Source organism: Musca autumnalis, unplaced genomic scaffold (assembly GCF_047663935.1).
Source record: "Musca autumnalis isolate F117 unplaced genomic scaffold, ASM4766393v1 scaffold_4, whole genome shotgun sequence".
NCBI lineage: Eukaryota > Metazoa > Arthropoda > Insecta > Diptera > Muscidae > Musca > Musca autumnalis.
The window spans coordinates 215,767,692-215,785,191 of NW_027411977.1; the positions used below are offsets into that span (position 1 = coordinate 215,767,692).

General features: G+C 34.8%; 11 non-coding genes across 11 annotated transcripts; 4 read left to right on the forward strand and 7 right to left on the reverse strand.

The window, feature by feature from the left end:
• Positions 1 to 822: 822 nt before the first annotated feature.
• TRNAS-AGA (transfer RNA serine (anticodon AGA)) lies at positions 823 to 904 on the reverse strand. Its single transcript has one exon. It is a non-coding gene; the product is annotated as a tRNA-Ser (tRNA).
• Positions 905 to 1,202: 298 nt separating this feature from the next.
• Positions 1,203 to 1,284, forward strand: TRNAS-AGA (transfer RNA serine (anticodon AGA)). Its single transcript has one exon. It is a non-coding gene; the product is annotated as a tRNA-Ser (tRNA).
• Positions 1,285 to 1,593: 309 nt separating this feature from the next.
• On the forward strand, positions 1,594 to 1,675 carry TRNAS-AGA (transfer RNA serine (anticodon AGA)). The gene has a single exon. It is a non-coding gene; the product is annotated as a tRNA-Ser (tRNA).
• An 8,670-nt stretch (positions 1,676 to 10,345) lies between these two features.
• TRNAS-AGA (transfer RNA serine (anticodon AGA)) lies at positions 10,346 to 10,427 on the reverse strand. Its single transcript has one exon. It is a non-coding gene; the product is annotated as a tRNA-Ser (tRNA).
• Positions 10,428 to 10,909: 482 nt separating this feature from the next.
• On the reverse strand, positions 10,910 to 10,991 carry TRNAS-AGA (transfer RNA serine (anticodon AGA)). Its single transcript has one exon. It is a non-coding gene; the product is annotated as a tRNA-Ser (tRNA).
• A 484-nt stretch (positions 10,992 to 11,475) lies between these two features.
• On the forward strand, positions 11,476 to 11,557 carry TRNAS-AGA (transfer RNA serine (anticodon AGA)). Its single transcript has one exon. It is a non-coding gene; the product is annotated as a tRNA-Ser (tRNA).
• Positions 11,558 to 11,728: 171 nt separating this feature from the next.
• TRNAS-AGA (transfer RNA serine (anticodon AGA)) lies at positions 11,729 to 11,810 on the reverse strand. Its single transcript has one exon. It is a non-coding gene; the product is annotated as a tRNA-Ser (tRNA).
• A 1,239-nt stretch (positions 11,811 to 13,049) lies between these two features.
• TRNAS-AGA (transfer RNA serine (anticodon AGA)) lies at positions 13,050 to 13,131 on the reverse strand. Its single transcript has one exon. It is a non-coding gene; the product is annotated as a tRNA-Ser (tRNA).
• A 3,194-nt stretch (positions 13,132 to 16,325) lies between these two features.
• On the reverse strand, positions 16,326 to 16,407 carry TRNAS-AGA (transfer RNA serine (anticodon AGA)). Its single transcript has one exon. It is a non-coding gene; the product is annotated as a tRNA-Ser (tRNA).
• A 327-nt stretch (positions 16,408 to 16,734) lies between these two features.
• TRNAS-AGA (transfer RNA serine (anticodon AGA)) lies at positions 16,735 to 16,816 on the reverse strand. Its single transcript has one exon. It is a non-coding gene; the product is annotated as a tRNA-Ser (tRNA).
• Positions 16,817 to 17,173: 357 nt separating this feature from the next.
• On the forward strand, positions 17,174 to 17,255 carry TRNAS-AGA (transfer RNA serine (anticodon AGA)). Its single transcript has one exon. It is a non-coding gene; the product is annotated as a tRNA-Ser (tRNA).
• The last annotated feature ends 245 nt before the right edge of the window (positions 17,256 to 17,500 follow it).

The window sequence follows — 17,500 nt, forward strand, 5'->3', positions numbered from 1 at the left end:
AGGGTTAATGGGGGTCTCACAGATGAAGAAGCATATTGATTTTGGTGATTGTCGGATAATATTTAGGGGTCGGAATGGGCAAACACTTATTTATAGAAAAGTCAACATTTTATTTCAAAGCCAATATCTCTGTTTCTTTAAGAGGTATATCAAAAGCAAAACCTGATAAGGAAAGTAGAAAATATCACCTTTACAACGGTGTAAAGCAGGTTGTCGTAGGTGGTCAAATAGCAAAGATATGGCAATAGCCGATAATGCATCCCATTTTCCGATTTTTTTCGGGTATTCTAACGACAAAGCCTGTCAATGGAAGAAGAAAATATTAACTTTACATTGGTGTAAAGCAGTTGGCGAAGGTGGTCAAACAAGGGAGATACCACAATAGTCGGTAATGCATCCAATTCTTCCATTTGTTTGCAATCAAGCTACAGGTCGTAATTTTGATCGGATGGTCACGAAATTTTGGTTGCTTATGGGGGTCCCAGAGACAAAGAGGCATATTATTTTTGGTGGTAGTCGGTTTATATTTCCTAAAAGAAATGTTTACCAGTGAAAAGCTTATGCACGGGGGTAGTGGTGTAGGGTATCACATGGTCGGCCCGTCCCGACTATAGCCTTTGCTCACTTGTTTTGTAAATGAAAAAGAATGTCAGAGAAATTGTCATCACAAACCACTACACTACATGTTTCGCACTTTGGTGAGAAGCGCTCATCAGGTGTATTATGTGCGGCAATCTGACTATGTCTCTACTAGAGAAAAATAACAAAATTAAAACATATAATCATCATCGCCTTAACAGGTAAACAAAAATAAAAGTTGCCCGCAGTCGGTAGGATTCGAACCTACGCTCCCAGAGGGAATCTGATTTCTAGTCAGACGCCTTAACCGCTCGGCCACGACTGCTTATGTTAAGGACAATATAAAAGATTTCCACTTTAGATGGAATAGGAACATTTGATTTGGAGCCACCGGCAGTTTGGCTTCAATATTAAACTTCCAAAAGAGGTATTAAGATTCCTTTGGTTCAAGAAGTACCATGATTCCTCAAAAAAGTAAATAATATAATACTAAATAAATACTACATAAATAAAATTAATAGTTCTAATAAATATACAATAAAAAAAACTATAAATATAAAATATTAGTGACCAGGATTCGAACCTAGGACTCCAAAAAATGCTATACCCAGCCAAAAGTATGAGCAGTCGTGGCCGAGCGGTTAAGGCGTCTGACTAGAAATCAGATTCCCTCTGGGAGCGTAGGTTCGAATCCTACCGACTGCGGGCAATTTTTTTAATTATTTCCAAGTTTTTTAATTTTTGCACTTAATTTCGGAGGATTTATCCTGGAAAAGAAATTGTTTAGATTTTTCTTTGTAGCATCTGGCCTCAATATTGATTCAACTTTCAAAAAAAAAAAAAAATGATCATGAAAGAGTACTATTACCCCTGAAAAAAAACATAAATAGAAAATAATAACAGTAAATAAATAAAAATAATAACAAATTATAAATATAAAATCATGGTGACCTGGATTCGAACCCAGGCTCCCAAAAAATTTCTATACCTAGTTAAAAAAGTTTGCAGTTACGAGTAGTCGTAGTCGAGCGGTTAAGGCGTCTGACTAGAAATCAGATTCCCTCTGGGAGCGTAGGTTCGAATACTACCGACTGCGAACAATATTCTACTTAATATACAATATTAATATTCTTAAAAATAATCCACGCTTGTGGTATCTTAGGAAAAATATTCGTTAAATAATGGATTATTTGGTTGGTTCTCTCAGGAAAAATATTCTTTAAATAATCCACGCCTGTGAAGTGTCTCAGGAAAAATATTCTTTAAATAATCCACGCCTGTGAAGTGTCTCAGGAAAAATATTCTTTAAATAATCCACGCCTGTGAAGTGTCTCAGGAAAAATATTCTTTAAATAATCCACGCCTGTGAAGTGTCTCAGGAAAAATATTCTTTAAATAATCCACGCCTGTGAAGTGTCTCAGGAAAAATATTCTTTAAATAATCCACGCCTGTGAAGTGTCTCAGGAAAAATATTCTTTAAATAATCCACGCCTGTGAAGTGTCTCAGGAAAAATATTCTTTAAATAATCCACGCCTGTGAAGTGTCTCAGGAAAAATATTCTTTAAATAATCCACGCCTGTGAAGTGTCTCAGGAAAAATATTCTTTAAATAATCCACGCCTGTGAAGTGTCTCAGGAAAAATATTCTTTAAATAATCCACGCCTGTGAAGTGTCTCAGGAAAAATATTCTTTAAATAATCCACGCCTGTGAAGTGTCTCAGGAAAAATATTCTTTAAATAATCCACGCCTGTGAAGTGTCTCAGGAAAAATATTCTTTAAATAATCCACGCCTGTGAAGTGTCTCAGGAAAAATATTCTTTAAATAATCCACGCCTGTGAAGTGTCTCAGGAAAAATATTCTTTAAATAATCCACGCCTGTGAAGTGCCTCAGGAAAAATATTCTTTAAGTAATCCACGCCTGTGAAGTGCCTCACGAAAAATATTCTTTAAATAATCCACGCCTGTGAAGTGTCTCAGGAAAAATATTCTTTAAATAATCCACGCCTGTGAAGTGTCTCAGGAAAAATATTCTTTAAATAATCCACGCCTGTGAAGTGTCTCAGGAAAAATATTCTTTAAATAATCCACGCCTGTGAAGTGTCTCAGGAAAAATATTCTTTAAATAATCCACGCCTGTGAAGTGTTTCAGGAAAAATATTCTTTAAATAATCCACGCCTGTGAAGTGTCTCAGGAAAAATATTCTTTAAATAATCCACGCCTGTGAAGTGTCTCAGGAAAAATATTCTTTAAATAATCCACGCCTGTGAAGTGTCTCAGGAAAAATATTCTTTAAATAATCCACGCCTGTGAAGTGTCTCAGGGAAAATATTCTTTAAATAATCAACGCCTGTGAAGTGTCTCAGGAAAAATATTCTTTAAATAATCCACGCCTGTGAAGTGTCTCAGGGAAAATATTCTTTAAATAATCAACGCCTGTGAAGTGTCTCAGGAAAAATATTCTTTAAATAATCCACGCCTGTGAAGTGTCTCAGGAAAAATATTCTTTAAATAATCCACGCCTGTGAAGTGTCTCAGGAAAAATATTCTTTAAATAATCCACGCCTGTGAAGTGTCTCAGGAAAAATATTCTTTAAATAATCCACGCCTGTGAAGTGTCTCAGGAAAAATATTCTTTAAATAATCCACGCCTGTGGAGTGTCTCAGGAAAAATATTCTTTAAATAATCCACGCCTGTGAAGTGTCTCAGGAAAAATATTCTTTAAATAATCCACGCCTGTGAAGTGTCTCAGGAAAAATATTCTTTAAATAATCCACGCCTGTGAAGTGTCTCAGGAAAAATATTCTTTAAATAATCCACGCCTGTGAAGTGTCTCAGGAAAAATATTCTTTAAATAATCCACGCCTGTGAAGTGTCTCAGGAAAAATATTCTTTAAATAATCCACGCCTGTGAAGTGTCTCAGGAAAAATATTCTTTAAATAATCCACGCCTGTGAAGTGTCTCAGGAAAAATATTCTTTAAATAATCCACGCCTGTGAAGTGTCTCAGGAAAAATATTCTTTAAATAATCCACGCCTGTGAAGTGTCTCAGGAAAAATATTCTTTAAATAATCCACGCCTGTGAAGTGTCTCAGGAAAAATATTCTTTAAATAATCCACGCCTGTGAAGTGTCTCAGGAAAAATATTCTTTAAATAATCCACGCCTGTGAAGTGTCTCAGGAAAAATATTCTTTAAATAATCCACGCCTGTGAAGTGTCTCAGGAAAAATATTCTTTAAATAATCCACGCCTGTGAAGTGTCTCAGGAAAAATATTCTTTAAATAATCCACGCCTGTGAAGTGTCTCAGGAAAAATATTCTTTAAATAATCCACGCCTGTGAAGTGTCTCAGGAAAAATATTCTTTAAATAATCCACGCCTGTGAAGTGTCTCAGGAAAAATATTCTTTAAATAATCCACGCCTGTGAAGTGTCTCAGGAAAAATATTCTTTAAATAATCCACGCCTGTGAAGTGTCTCAGGAAAAATATTCTTTAAATAATCCACGCCTGTGAAGTGTCTCAGGAAAAATATTCTTTAAATAATCCACGCCTGTGAAGTGTCTCAGGAAAAATATTCTTTAAATAATCCACGCCTGTGAAGTGTCTCAGGAAAAATATTCTTTAAATAATCCACGCCTGTGAAGTGTCTCAGGAAAAATATTCTTTAAATAATCCACGCCTGTGAAGTGTCTCAGGAAAAATATTCTTTAAATAATCCACGCCTGTGAAGTGTCTCAGGAAAAATATTCTTTAAATAATCCACCCCTGTGAAGTGTCTCAGGAAAAATATTCTTTAAATAATCCACGCCTGTGAAGTGTCTCAGGAAAAATATTCTTTAAATAATTCACGCCTGTGAAGTGTCTCAGGAAAAATATTCTTTAAATAATTCACGCTTGTCAAGTGTCTCAGGAAAAATATTCTTTAAATAATCCACGCCTGTGAAGTGTCTCAGGAAAAATATTCTTTAAATAATCCACGCCTGTGAAGTGTCTCAGGGAAAATATTCTTTAAGTAATCCACGCCTGTGAAGTGTCTCAGGAAAAATATTCTTTAAATAATCCACGCCTGTGAAGTGTCTCAGGAAAAATATTCTTTAAATAATCCACGCCTGTGAAGTGTCTCAGGAAAAATATTCTTTAAATAATCCACGCCTGTGAAGTGTCTCAGGAAGTATATTCTTTAAATAATCCACGCCTGTGTAGTGTCTCGGGAAAAATATTCTTTAAATAATCCACGCCTGTGAAGTGTCTCAGGAAAAATATTCTTTAAATAATCCACGCCTGTGAAGTGTCTCAGGAAGTATATTCTTTAAATAATCCACGCCTGTGTAGTGTCTCGGGAAAAATATTCTTTAAATAATCCACGCCTGTGAAGTGTCTCAGGAAAAATATTCTTTAAATAATCCACGCCTGTGAAAAATATTCTTTAAATAATCCACGCCTGTGAAGTGTCTCAGGAAAAATATTCTTTATACAATCCACGCTTGTGAAGTGTCTCAGGAAAAATATTCTTCAAATAATCCACGCTTGTCAAGTGTCTCAGGAAAAATATTCTTTAAATAATCCACGCCTGTGAAGTGTCTCAGGAAAAATATTCTTTAAATAATCCACGCCTGTGAAGTGTCTCAGGAAAAATATTCTTTAAATAATCCACGCCTGTGAAGTGTCTCAGGAAAAATATTCTTTAAATAATCCACGCCTGTGAAGTGTCTCAGGAAGTATATTCTTTAAATAATTCACGCCTGTGAAGTGTCTCGGGAAAAATATTCTTTAAATAATTCACGCTTGTCAAGTGTCTCAGGAAAAATATTCTTTAAATAATCCACGCCTGTGAAGTGTCTCAGGAAAAATATTCTTTAAATAATCCACGCCTGTGAAGTGTCTCAGGGAAAATATTCTTTAAGTAATCCACGCCTGTGAAGTGTCTCAGGAAAAATATTCTTTAAATAATCCACGCCTGTGAAGTGTCTCAGGAAAAATATTCTTTAAATAATCCACGCCTGTGAAGTGTCTCAGGAAAAATATTCTTTAAATAATCCACGCCTGTGAAGTGTCTCAGGAAGTATATTCTTTAAATAATCCACGCCTGTGTAGTGTCTCGGGAAAAATATTCTTTAAATAATCCACGCCTGTGAAGTGTCTCAGGAAAAATATTCTTTAAATAATCCACGCCTGTGAAGTGTCTCAGGAAAAATATTCTTTAAATAATCCACGCCTGTGAAGTGTCTCAGGAAGTATATTCTTTAAATAATCCACGCCTGTGTAGTGTCTCGGGAAAAATATTCTTTAAATAATCCACGCCTGTGAAGTGTCTCAGGAAAAATATTCTTTAAATAATCCACGCCTGTGAAGTGTCTCAGGAAAAATATTCTTTAAATAATCCACGCCTGTGAAGTGTCTCAGGAAAAATATTCTTTAAATAATCCACGCCTGTGAAGTGTCTCAGGAAAAATATTCTTTAAATAATCCACGCCTGTGAAGTGTCTCAGGAAAAATATTCTTTAAATAATCCACGCCTGTGAAGTGTCTCAGGAAGTATATTCTTTAAATAATCCACGCCTGTGAAGTGTCTCAGGAAAAATATTCTTTATACAATCCACGTTTGTGAAGTGTCTCAGGAAAAATATTCTTTAAATAATCCACGCTTGTCAAGTGTCTCAGGAAAAATATTCTTTAAATAATCCACGCCTGTGAAGTGTCTCAGGAAAAATATTCTTTAAATAATCCACGCCTGTGAAGTGTCTCAGGAAGTATATTCTTTAAATAATCCACGCCTGTGAAGTGTCTCGGGAAAAATATTCTTTAAATAATCCACGCCTGTGAAGTGTCTCAGGAAAAATATTCTTTATACAATCCACGCTTGTGAAGTGTCTCAGGAAAAATATTCTTCAAATAATCCACGCTTGTCAAGTGTCTCAGGAAAAATATTCTTTAAATAATCCACGCCTGTGAAGTGTCTCAGGAAAAATATTCTTTAAATAATCCACGCCTGTGAAGTGTCTCAGGAAAAATATTCTTTAAATAATCCACGCCTGTGAAGTGTCTCAGGAAAAATATTCTTTAAATAATCCACGCCTGTGAAGTGTCTCAGGAAGTATATTCTTTAAATAATCCACGCCTGTGAAGTGTCTCGGGAAAAATATTCTTTAAATAATCCACGCCTGTGAAGTGTCTCAGGAAAAATATTCTTTAAATAATCCACGCTTGTCAAGTGTCTCAGGAAAAATATTCTTTATACAATCCACGCCTGTGAAGTGTCTCAGGAAGTATATTCTTTAAATAATCCACGCCTGTGAAGTGTCTCGGGAAAAATATTCTTTAAATAATCCACGCCTGTGAAGTGTCTCAGGAAAAATATTCTTTAAATAATCCACGCCTGTGAAGTGTCTCAGGAAAAATATTCTTTATACAATCCACGTTTGTGAAGTGTCTCAGGAAAAATATTCTTTAAATAATCCACGCCTGTGAAGTGTCTCAGGAAAAATATTCTTTAAATAATCCACGCCTGTGAAGTGTCTCAGGAAAAATATTCTTTAAATAATCCACGCCTGTGAAGTGTCTCAGGAAAAATATTCTTTAAATAATCCACGCCTGTGAAGTGTCTCAGGAAAAATATTCTTTAAATAATCCACGCCTGTGAAGTGTCTCAGGAAAAATATTCTTTAAATAATCCACGCCTGTGAAGTGTCTCAGGAAAAATATTCTTTAAATAATCCACGCCTGTGAAGTGTCTCAGGAAAAATATTCTTTAAATAATCCACGCCTGTGAAGTGTCTCAGGAAGTATATTCTTTAAATAATCCACGCCTGTGTAGTGTCTCGGGAAAAATATTCTTTAAATAATCCACGCCTGTGAAGTGTCTCAGGAAAAATATTCTTTAAATAATCCACGCCTGTGAAGTGTCTCAGGAAAAATATTCTTTAAATAATCCACGCCTGTGAAGTGTCTCAGGAAAAATATTCTTTAAATAATCCACGCCTGTGAAGTGTCTCAGGAAAAATATTCTTTAAATAATCCACGCCTGTGAAGTGTCTCAGGAAGTATATTCTTTAAATAATCCACGCCTGTGAAGTGTCTCGGGAAAAATATTCTTTAAATAATCCACGCCTGTGAAGTGTCTCAGGAAAAATATTCTTTATACAATCCACTTTTGTGAAGTGCCTCAGGAAAAATATTCTTTAAATAATCCACGCTTGTCAAGTGTCTCAGGAAAAATATTCTTTAAATAATCCACGCCTGTGAAGTGTCTCAGGAAAAATATTCTTTAAATAATCCACGCCTGTGAAGTGTCTCAGGAAGTATATTCTTTAAATAATCCACGCCTGTGAAGTGTCTCGGGAAAAATATTCTTTAAATAATCCACGCCTGTGAAGTGTCTCAGGAAAAATATTCTTTATACAATCCACGCTTGTGAAGTGTCTCAGGAAAAATATTCTTCAAATAATCCACGCTTGTCAAGTGTCTCAGGAAAAATATTCTTTAAATAATCCACGCCTGTGAAGTGTCTCAGGAAAAATATTCTTTAAATAATCCACGCCTGTGAAGTGTCTCAGGAAAAATATTCTTTAAATAATCCACGCCTGTGAAGTGTCTCAGGAAAAATATTCTTTAAATAATCCACGCCTGTGAAGTGTCTCAGGAAGTATATTCTTTAAATAATCCACGCCTGTGAAGTGTCTCGGGAAAAATATTCTTTAAATAATCCACGCCTGTGAAGTGTCTCAGGAAAAATATTTATACAATCCACGTTTGTGAAGTGTCTCAGGAAAAATATTCTTTAAATAATCCACGCTGGGTGCCACCGTGGTGCAATGGTATGCACACCCGCCTTGCACGCAGTAGGTCGTGGGTTCGATTCCCCGGCCAGGCAACATCAACATTTTCAACGGTGGCAAAATACCCCTCAGTAATGTTGGCGACATTTCCTGAGTATTTCAGCCATGTAAAACTTCTCTATAAAGTGGTGTCGTAAGACGCGCCGTTCGGACTCGGCTATAAACAGTAGGTCCCATATCATTGAGCTAATATGAATCGGGGTGCACTCATTGATATGAGAGAAGTCTCCCCTGTCCCGTCTGGGATGTTTGTGGAACAATTATATAAATAATCCACGCCTGTGAAGTGTCTCAGGAAAAATATTCTTTAAATAATCCACGCCTGTGAAGTGTCTCAGGAAGTATATTCTTTAAATAATCCACGCCTGTGAAGTGTCTCGGGAAAAATATTCTTTAAATAATCCACGCCTGTGAAGTGTCTCAGGAAAAATATTCTTTATACAATCCACGCTTGTGAAGTGTCTCAGGAAAAATATTCTTCAAATAATCCACGCTTGTCAAGTGTCTCAGGAAAAATATTCTTTAAATAATCCACGCCTGTGAAGTGTCTCAGGAAAAATATTCTTTAAATAATCCACGCCTGTGAAGTGTCTCAGGAAAAATATTCTTTAAATAATCCACGCCTGTTAAGTGTCTCAGGAAAAGTATTCTTTAAATAATCCACGCCTGTGAAGTGTCTCAGGAAAAATATTCTTTAAATAATCCACGCCTGTGAAGTGTCTCAGGAAAAGTATTCTTTAAATAATCCACGCCTGTGAAGTGTCTCAGGAAAAATATTCTTTAAATAATCCACGCCTGTTAAGTGTCTCAGGAAAAGTATTCTTTAAATAATCCACGCCTGTGAAGTGTCTCAGGAAAAATATTCTTTAAATAATCCACGCCTGTTAAGTGTCTCAGGAAAAGTATTCTTTAAATAATCCACGCCTGTGAAGTGTCTCAGGAAAAATATTCTTTAAATAATCCACGCCTGTTAAGTGTCTCAGGAAAAATATTCTTTAAATAATCCACGCCTGTTAAGTGTCTCAGGAAAAGTATTCTTTAAATAATCCACGCCTGTGAAGTGTCTCAGGAAAAATATTCTTTAAATAATCCACGCCTGTTAAGTGTCTCAGGAAAAATATTCTTTAAATAATCCACGCCTGTTAAGTGTCTCAGGAAAAGTATTCTTTAAATAATCCACGCCTGTGAAGTGTCTCAGGAAAAATATTCTTTAAATAAACCACGCTTGTCAAGTGTCTCAGGAAAAATATTCTTTAAATAATCCACGCCTGTGAAGTGTCTCAGGAAAAGTATTCTTTAAATAATCCACGCCTGTGAAGTGTCTCAGGAAAAATATTCTTTAAATAATCCACGCCTGTTAAGTGTCTCAGGAAAAGTATTCTTTAAATAATCCACGCCTGTGAAGTGTCTCAGGAAAAATATTCTTTAAATAATCCACGCCTGTTAAGTGTCTCAGGAAAAGTATTCTTTAAATAATCCACGCCTGTGAAGTGTCTCAGGAAAAATATTCTTTAAATAATCCACGCCTGTGAAGTGTCTCAGGAAAAATATTCTTTAAATAATCTACGCCTGTGAAGTGTCTCAGGAAAAATATTCTTTAAATAATCCACGCCTGTGAAGTGTCTCAGGAAAAATATTCTTTAAATAATCCACGCCTGTGAAGTGTCTCAGGAAAAATATTCTTTAAATAATCCACGCCTGTGAAGTGTCTCAGGAAAAATATTCTTTAAATAATCCACGCCTGTGAAGTGTCTCAGGAAAAATATTCTTTAAATAATCCACGCCTGTGAAGTGTCTCAGGAAAAATATTCTTTAAATAATCCACGCCTGTGAAGTGTCTCAGGAAAAATATTCTTTTAATAATCCATGTTTGTTGGTCCATGAAAAAATATTCTTTATAAAAATGTAGGAAAAAGTATTTCCAACGCAGTCGGTAGGATTCGAACCTACGCTCCCAGAGGGAATCTGATTTCTAGTCAGACGCCTTAACCGCTCGGCCACGACTGCTTACGGTCGATGACTGCAAAAGCAACAATTCGTAGGGGACATGAGTGTGAAATATGCCACCAATATCCCTTATAATTCGCATTTACATTTTGCAGACATCGCAACCATCTACGATTTTTTCTATTGGAAATTGAAATGATTATCTTATAGGTATAACTGAAATATCCACTTGAGAATTATTATTTCATTCAAATTATCTATTTTCTCTCAGATGATAAGATAGAAGGGGCCTCTTCTTTGCACTGATTCGAATAATCAATTGACTTTCAAAGCTATCAGCATAAAAATTGAACAAAATCGAAAAAATATTGAATTAATGCTGATGGTTTAACACTTAAGGGCTTGAGAATAATTACTCAAGCATCATCATAACGAGAAACATACATATCTCCTTAAATAGTGGTTCTGGTTCTACTAGTTCGTTGATCATACCTTAATTAATTTTAATCAAGAATAAATCAAAAACAAAAATAAAAGTTGCCCGCAGTCGGTAGGATTCGAACCTACGCTCCCAGAGGGAATCTGATTTCTAGTCAGACGCCTTAACCGCTCGGCCACGACTGCTCATACTTTTGGCTAGGTATAGAATTTTTTGGAGCACTAGGTTAATTGTTGTGTGCCAGGAAAAATATTCTTTAAATAATCCACGCTTGTCGGGGATCTCCGGAAAAATATTCTTTAAATAATCCACGAACAAATATTCTTTAAATAATCCACGCTTGTCGGGGATCTGAAAATTCTTTAAATAATCCACGAACAAATATTCTTTAAATAATCCAAGCTTGTGAAGTGTTGTCTCAGGAAAAATATTCTTTAAAAAATTCACACTTGTCGGGGATCCCAGGAAAAATATTCTTTAAATAATCCACGCTTGTCGGATCCATTATTTCTCAAAAAATAAATAGTTATAAATAAAAATTTTAATAAAAAATATAAATATAAAAATTTAAAAAAAAATAATATCAATTCTCAGTGCGCAGGATTTGAACCCAGCCTGCAAAAAAAAAAAAAAAAATTCTATGCATAGCCAAAACGTTCACCGTTATTAGCAGTCGTGGCCGAGCGGTTAAGGCGTCTGACTAGAAATCAGATTCCCTCTGGGAGCGTAGGTTCGAATCCTACCGACTGCGGACAAGATTTTTAAATATAATTTTTTGAACTTTGGTTTTTAATTTTATATTGAAAAATGAACAACAAAAGAAAAAGTTTGGTTTATTCCGATTTTTCCTTCGACAAAATGTCCTGGCGTTTAGAAGCTCTTAAAAAACCCATTGCCATAGAAAAAACATTGATGTATTCGCCGCAGTCGGTAGGATTCGAACCTACGCTCCCAGAGGGAATCTGATTTCTAGTCAGACGCCTTAACCGCTCGGCCACGACTGCTTATGAAAGACATACACCAGATTTTATATTCCAAGAGCTGCTTCATAATAAAGTAATTATTTCCAGATCCTTTAAAGGAAACAAAAAACTACAAAAATGTGTAAAATATTTTGAAAGATGACTCAAAGAGTCACAAAGTAAACATTAACCAGTCAGAGCATAGCAACATTCTTCCAGAGTTCCAAGTGTGCTTTAGGAATTTGATGTTTTTTTCTCTACCCTGTTTACAAAACAATTGCCAACTAATTAGTAACGTACTGCAAATTGACACTTCAAGCTAGAAAAAGTAGTTGAGACTCTGGCATTGTCCAGCGTTCTTACAAATTGTACTGAATGGATGAACGACAATACGCCGCAATCACAATGCCACCACACATACCACTGAAATTCTAAGGCCAGCTATGAAAGAAATGTTGTCGCTTCTTGATTAACAATGAGCAACAAGAAACACGACGAAGTTCTGTTTGCTGCACTAAAAGGCGTGCAATGAAAAACATTTCATAAATTGCCAGAGGCTGGCTGCCTGAATGTTTGGCACATATACCGCCTGGTCTTACCAGTGTAAGGTAATGTCTTCTCTTTGCAGAGAAGATGTGTTGTCAATGAGCAGAATACCGGTTCATAAAAAGAAATCAATTGGGAATTCCAAAGTGTTATGGAGAGCAACATATCTAATGGATTGGCAATTGCATGTTATTTAATTTGATAGGGACTATGGAGCATTTTTAGTAGTTCATGTCTGTTTTTTTTTTTTCAATAAAACATAAAAATATTATAAACTATTACCTTATCTCCCTCTCCATATTTTTCTTTATGTTATTATCACACTGCCACATGGCACTGCCAATTAATAGTCATGTATTATCATTTTCAAACTGTCATACCTTGATTTATTTTTATCTGCAAATATTTTAATTTATATTATTTCAATACAAAACTTTTATATCTTATCTTAGTCAATTAGTTAAAATATTAAAGCCAAGTTAGCAGATAAATGGTATAAATTTAAAATAAGTTTTTTTGTTTTGGAAGTGGCCAATAGACCATAAATTATAGAAAATCACTGCAGATTATTGTGGGAACTTTTCTCATTTGTATGGCATTTACTAGCAGTCATAGTCGAATGAGTAAGGTATCTAACCAGAAATCAGCTTACCTACCAATTGGAAATGATAATTGTTTCACAAAATTCTTCACTTTTTGGAATAAAAAAAATATTTTAATAAAAAAATAAATCTTCGCAGTCGGTAGGATTCGAACCTACGCTCCCAGAGGGAATCTGATTTCTAGTCAGACGCCTTAACCGCTCGGCCACGACTGCTCATACTTATGACACAAAAATATTATTTTTTGAGAACCCAGGTTCAACTCCCAGGTAACGTAAATATTTTTTTTATTATTTTTATTTTCATTTCATATTTTTATTTTTTCAGGGACTCCACTCGTGTGGAACAAAGAGCATTTTTCCTGGCACCCCACAGGAGTGGATTATTTAAAGAATATTTTTCCTGAGACACATTACAGGCGTGGATTATTTAAAGAATATTTTTCCTGAGACACTTCACAAGCGTGGATTATTTAAAGAATATTTTTCCTGATGCACTTCACAAGCGTGGATTATTTAAAGAATATTTTTCCTGAGACACTTCACAAGCGTGATTATAAAGAATATTTTACCGGAGACACTTCACAAGCGTGGATTATTTAAAGAATATTTTTCCTGAGACAACATTTCACAAGCGTGGATTATTTAAAGAATATTTTTCCTGAGACAACACTTCACAAGCGTGGATTATTTAAAGAATATTTTCCCAGGCACACCACACAAGCGTGGATTATTTAAAGAATATTTTTCCCGAGACACTTCACAACCGTGGATTATTTAAAGAATATTTTTACTTCACAGGCGTGGATTATTTAAAGAATATTTTTCCCGAGACACTTCACAACCGTGGATTATTTAAAGAATATTTTTACTTCACAGGCGTGGATTATTTAAAGAATATTTTTACTTCACAGGCGTGGATTATTTAAAGAATATTTTTCCTGAGACACTTCACAGGCGTGGATTATTTTAAGAATACTTTTTCTGAGACACTTCACAGGCGTGGATTATTAAAAGAATATTTTTCCTGAGACACTTCACAAGCGTGGATTATTTAAAGAATATTCTTCCTGAGACACTTCACAAGCGTGGATTATTTAAAGAATATTTTTCCTGAGACACTTCACAAGCGTGGATTATTTAAAGAATATTTTTCCTGAGACACTTCACAAGCGTGGATTATTTAAAGAATATTCTTCCTGAGACACTTCACAAGCGTGGATTATTTAAAGAATATTTTTCCTGAGACACTTCACAGGCGTGGATTATTTAAAGAATATTTTTCCTGAGACACTTCACAGGCGTGGATTATTTAAAGAATATTTTTCCTGAGACACTTCACAGGCGTGGATTATTTAAAGAATACTTTTCCTGAGACACTTCACAGGCGTGGATTATTAAAAGAATATTTTTCCTGAGACACTTCACAAGCGTTGATTATTTAAAGAATATTTTTCCTGAGACACTTCACAAGCGTGGATTATTTAAAGAATATTCTTCCTGAGACACTTCACAAGCGTGGATTATTTAAAGAATATTTTTCCTGAGACACTTCACAAGCGTGGATTATTTAAAGAATATTTTTCCTGAGACACTTCACAAGCGTGGATTATTTAAAGAATATTCTTCCTGAGACACTTCACAAGCGTGGATTATTTAAAGAATATTTTTCCTGAGACACTTCACAGGCGTGGATTATTTAAAGAATATTTTTCCTGAGACACTTCACAAGCGTGGTTTATTTAAAGAATATTTTTCCTGAGACACTTCACAAGCGTGGATTATTTCAAGAATATTTTTCCTGAGACCCTTCACAAGCGAGGATTATTTAAAGAATATTTTTGCTGAGACCCTTCACAAGCGTGGATTATTTACAGAATATTTTTCCTGAGACACTTCACAAGCGTGGATTATTTAAAGAATATTTTTACTGAGACACTTCACAAGCGTGGATTATTTAAAGAATATTTTTACTGAGACACTTCACAAGCGTGGATTTTTTAAAGAATATTTTTCCTGAGACAACCCCAAACGTGGATTTTTTAAAGAATATTTTTCCTGAGACTCTTCACAAGCGTGGATTTTTTAAAGAATATTTTTCCTGAGACAACCCACAAACGTGGATTTTTAAAGAATATTTTTCCTGAGACTCTTCACAAGCGTGGATTATTTAAAGAATATTTTTCCTGAGACACCACAAGCGTGGATTATTTAAAGAATATTTTTCCCGAGACACTTCACAAGCGTGGATTATTTAAAGAATATTTTTCCTGAGACACTTCACAAGCGTGGATTATTTAAAGAATATTTTTCCTGAGACACCTCACAAGCGTGGATTATTTCAAATATTTTTCCTGAGACACTTCACAAGCGTGGATTATTTAAAGAATATTTTTCCTGAGACAACACTTCACAAGCGTGGTTTATTTAAAGAATATTTTTCCTGAGACACCTCACAGGCGTGGATTATTTAAAGAATATTTTTCCTGAGACACTTCACAGGCGTGGATTATTTAAAGAATGTTTTTCTGAGACACTTCACAAGCGTGGTTTATTTAAAGAATATTTTTCCTGAGACACCTCACAGGCGTGGATTATTTAAAGAATATTTTTCCTGAGACACTTCACAGGCGTGGATTATTTAAAGAATGTTTTTCTGAGACACTTCACAGGCGTGGATTATTTAAAGAATATTTTTCCTGAGACACTTCACAGGCGTGGATTATTTAAAGAATATTTTTCCTGAGACACTTCACAAGCGTGGATTATTTAAAGAATATTTTTCCTGAGACACTTCACAAGCGTGGATTATTTAAAGAATAATTTTCCTGAGACACTTCACAGGCGTAGATTATTTAAAGAATATTTTTCCTGAGAAACTTCACAAGCGTGGATTATTAAAAAAATATTTTTCCTGAGACACTTCACAAGCGTGGATTATTTAAAGAATATTTTTCCTGAGACACTTCACAGGCGTGGATTATTTAAAGAATATTTTTCCTGAGACACTTCACAGGCGTGGATTATTTAAAGAATATTTTTCCTGAGACACTTCACAAGCGTGGATTATTTAAAGAATATTTTTCCTGAGACACTTCACAAGCGTGGATTATTTAAAGAATATTTTTCCTGAGACACTTCACAAGCGCGGATTATTTAAAGGAAACTTTTCCTGAGAAAACCCACAAGCGTGTATTATTTAAAGAAAATTTTTCCTGAGAAAACCCACAAGCGTGTATTATTTAAAGAATATTTTTCCTGAGAAAACCCTCAAGCGTGAATTTTTTAAAGGAAACATTTCCTGAGAAAACCCACAAGCGTGTATTATTTAAAGAATATTTTTCCCGGCACACCACAGGCGTGGACAGTTTAAGGAAAGCTTTTATATGTATATTAAATAGAATATTGTTCGCAGTCGGTAGGATTCGAACCTACGCTCCCAGAGGGAATCTGATTTCTAGTCAGACGCCTTAACCGCTCGGCCACGACTGCTCGTTACGGCAAACTTTTTTAACTAGGTATAGAATTTTTTGGCAGCCAGGGTTCGAATCCTGGTCACCATGAGATTATATTTATAATTTCTTATTGTTTTTGTTTATTAACTGTTATTATTTTCTATTTATCTTTTTTGAGACCAAAAAGAATTTTCTTTCCTGATATTTTTTTTTTTTTTTTTTTTTTTTTTGAAAGTTGAATCAATATTAAGCCCAGTTGCTCCAAAGAAAAATCCAAACACTTTCTTTTCCAGAAAAAGCCCTCCCAAATTAAGTGCAAAAATTAAAAAAAAAAAAATTGGAAATAATATTTTAAAAAATTGCCCGCAGTCGGTAGGATTCGAACCTACGCTCCCAGAGGGAATCTGATTTCTAGTCAGACGCCTTAACCGCTCGGCCACGACTGCTCATACTTTTCGCTTGAAATTGAATTTTTTTGGGAATCCTAGGTTCGAATCCCGGTCGGTTAGATTTTATATTCAAATTTTTTATTATTTTTTTTATTTTTTATTATTTTTTTATTTTTTGTTATTATTTAATTTATTTGTTTTGTGTTTTATTATTATTTATTCAATATATAACATTTTTTATTTTTGAGGAGTGATGAACTTCCTGAACAGAAGGAATACTCCTTTCTAATACCCTTTTGGAAGTTCAGTATTGATGCTACACAGCCGGTTGCTCCAAAAGAGAACCCAAATATTCCCTTCTAAGATTTCAAAAAAGTATAAAACTTACGACATTTTTATTAGTGTTTAACATAAGCAGTCGTGGCCGAGCGGTTAAGGCGTCTGACTAGAAATCAGATTCCCTCTGGGAGCGTAAGTTCGAATCCTACCGACTGCGGGCAACCATTATTTTGTTATTAATTATTCTTGTTAAAAATAATTTAAAGTGTGCCCAAATAACCACTAGAACAAGAACCATTATTCAAGTAGATATGCATTTTTCACCTTATGATGATGCTTCAATAATTATTCTTAAGCCATTAAGTATTAAACTATAAATGTTAAACCAATATTTTTTCGTTTTTATTGAATTTTTATGCCGATTAATATGGAAGTCCATTGATTATTCGAATCAGTGCAAAA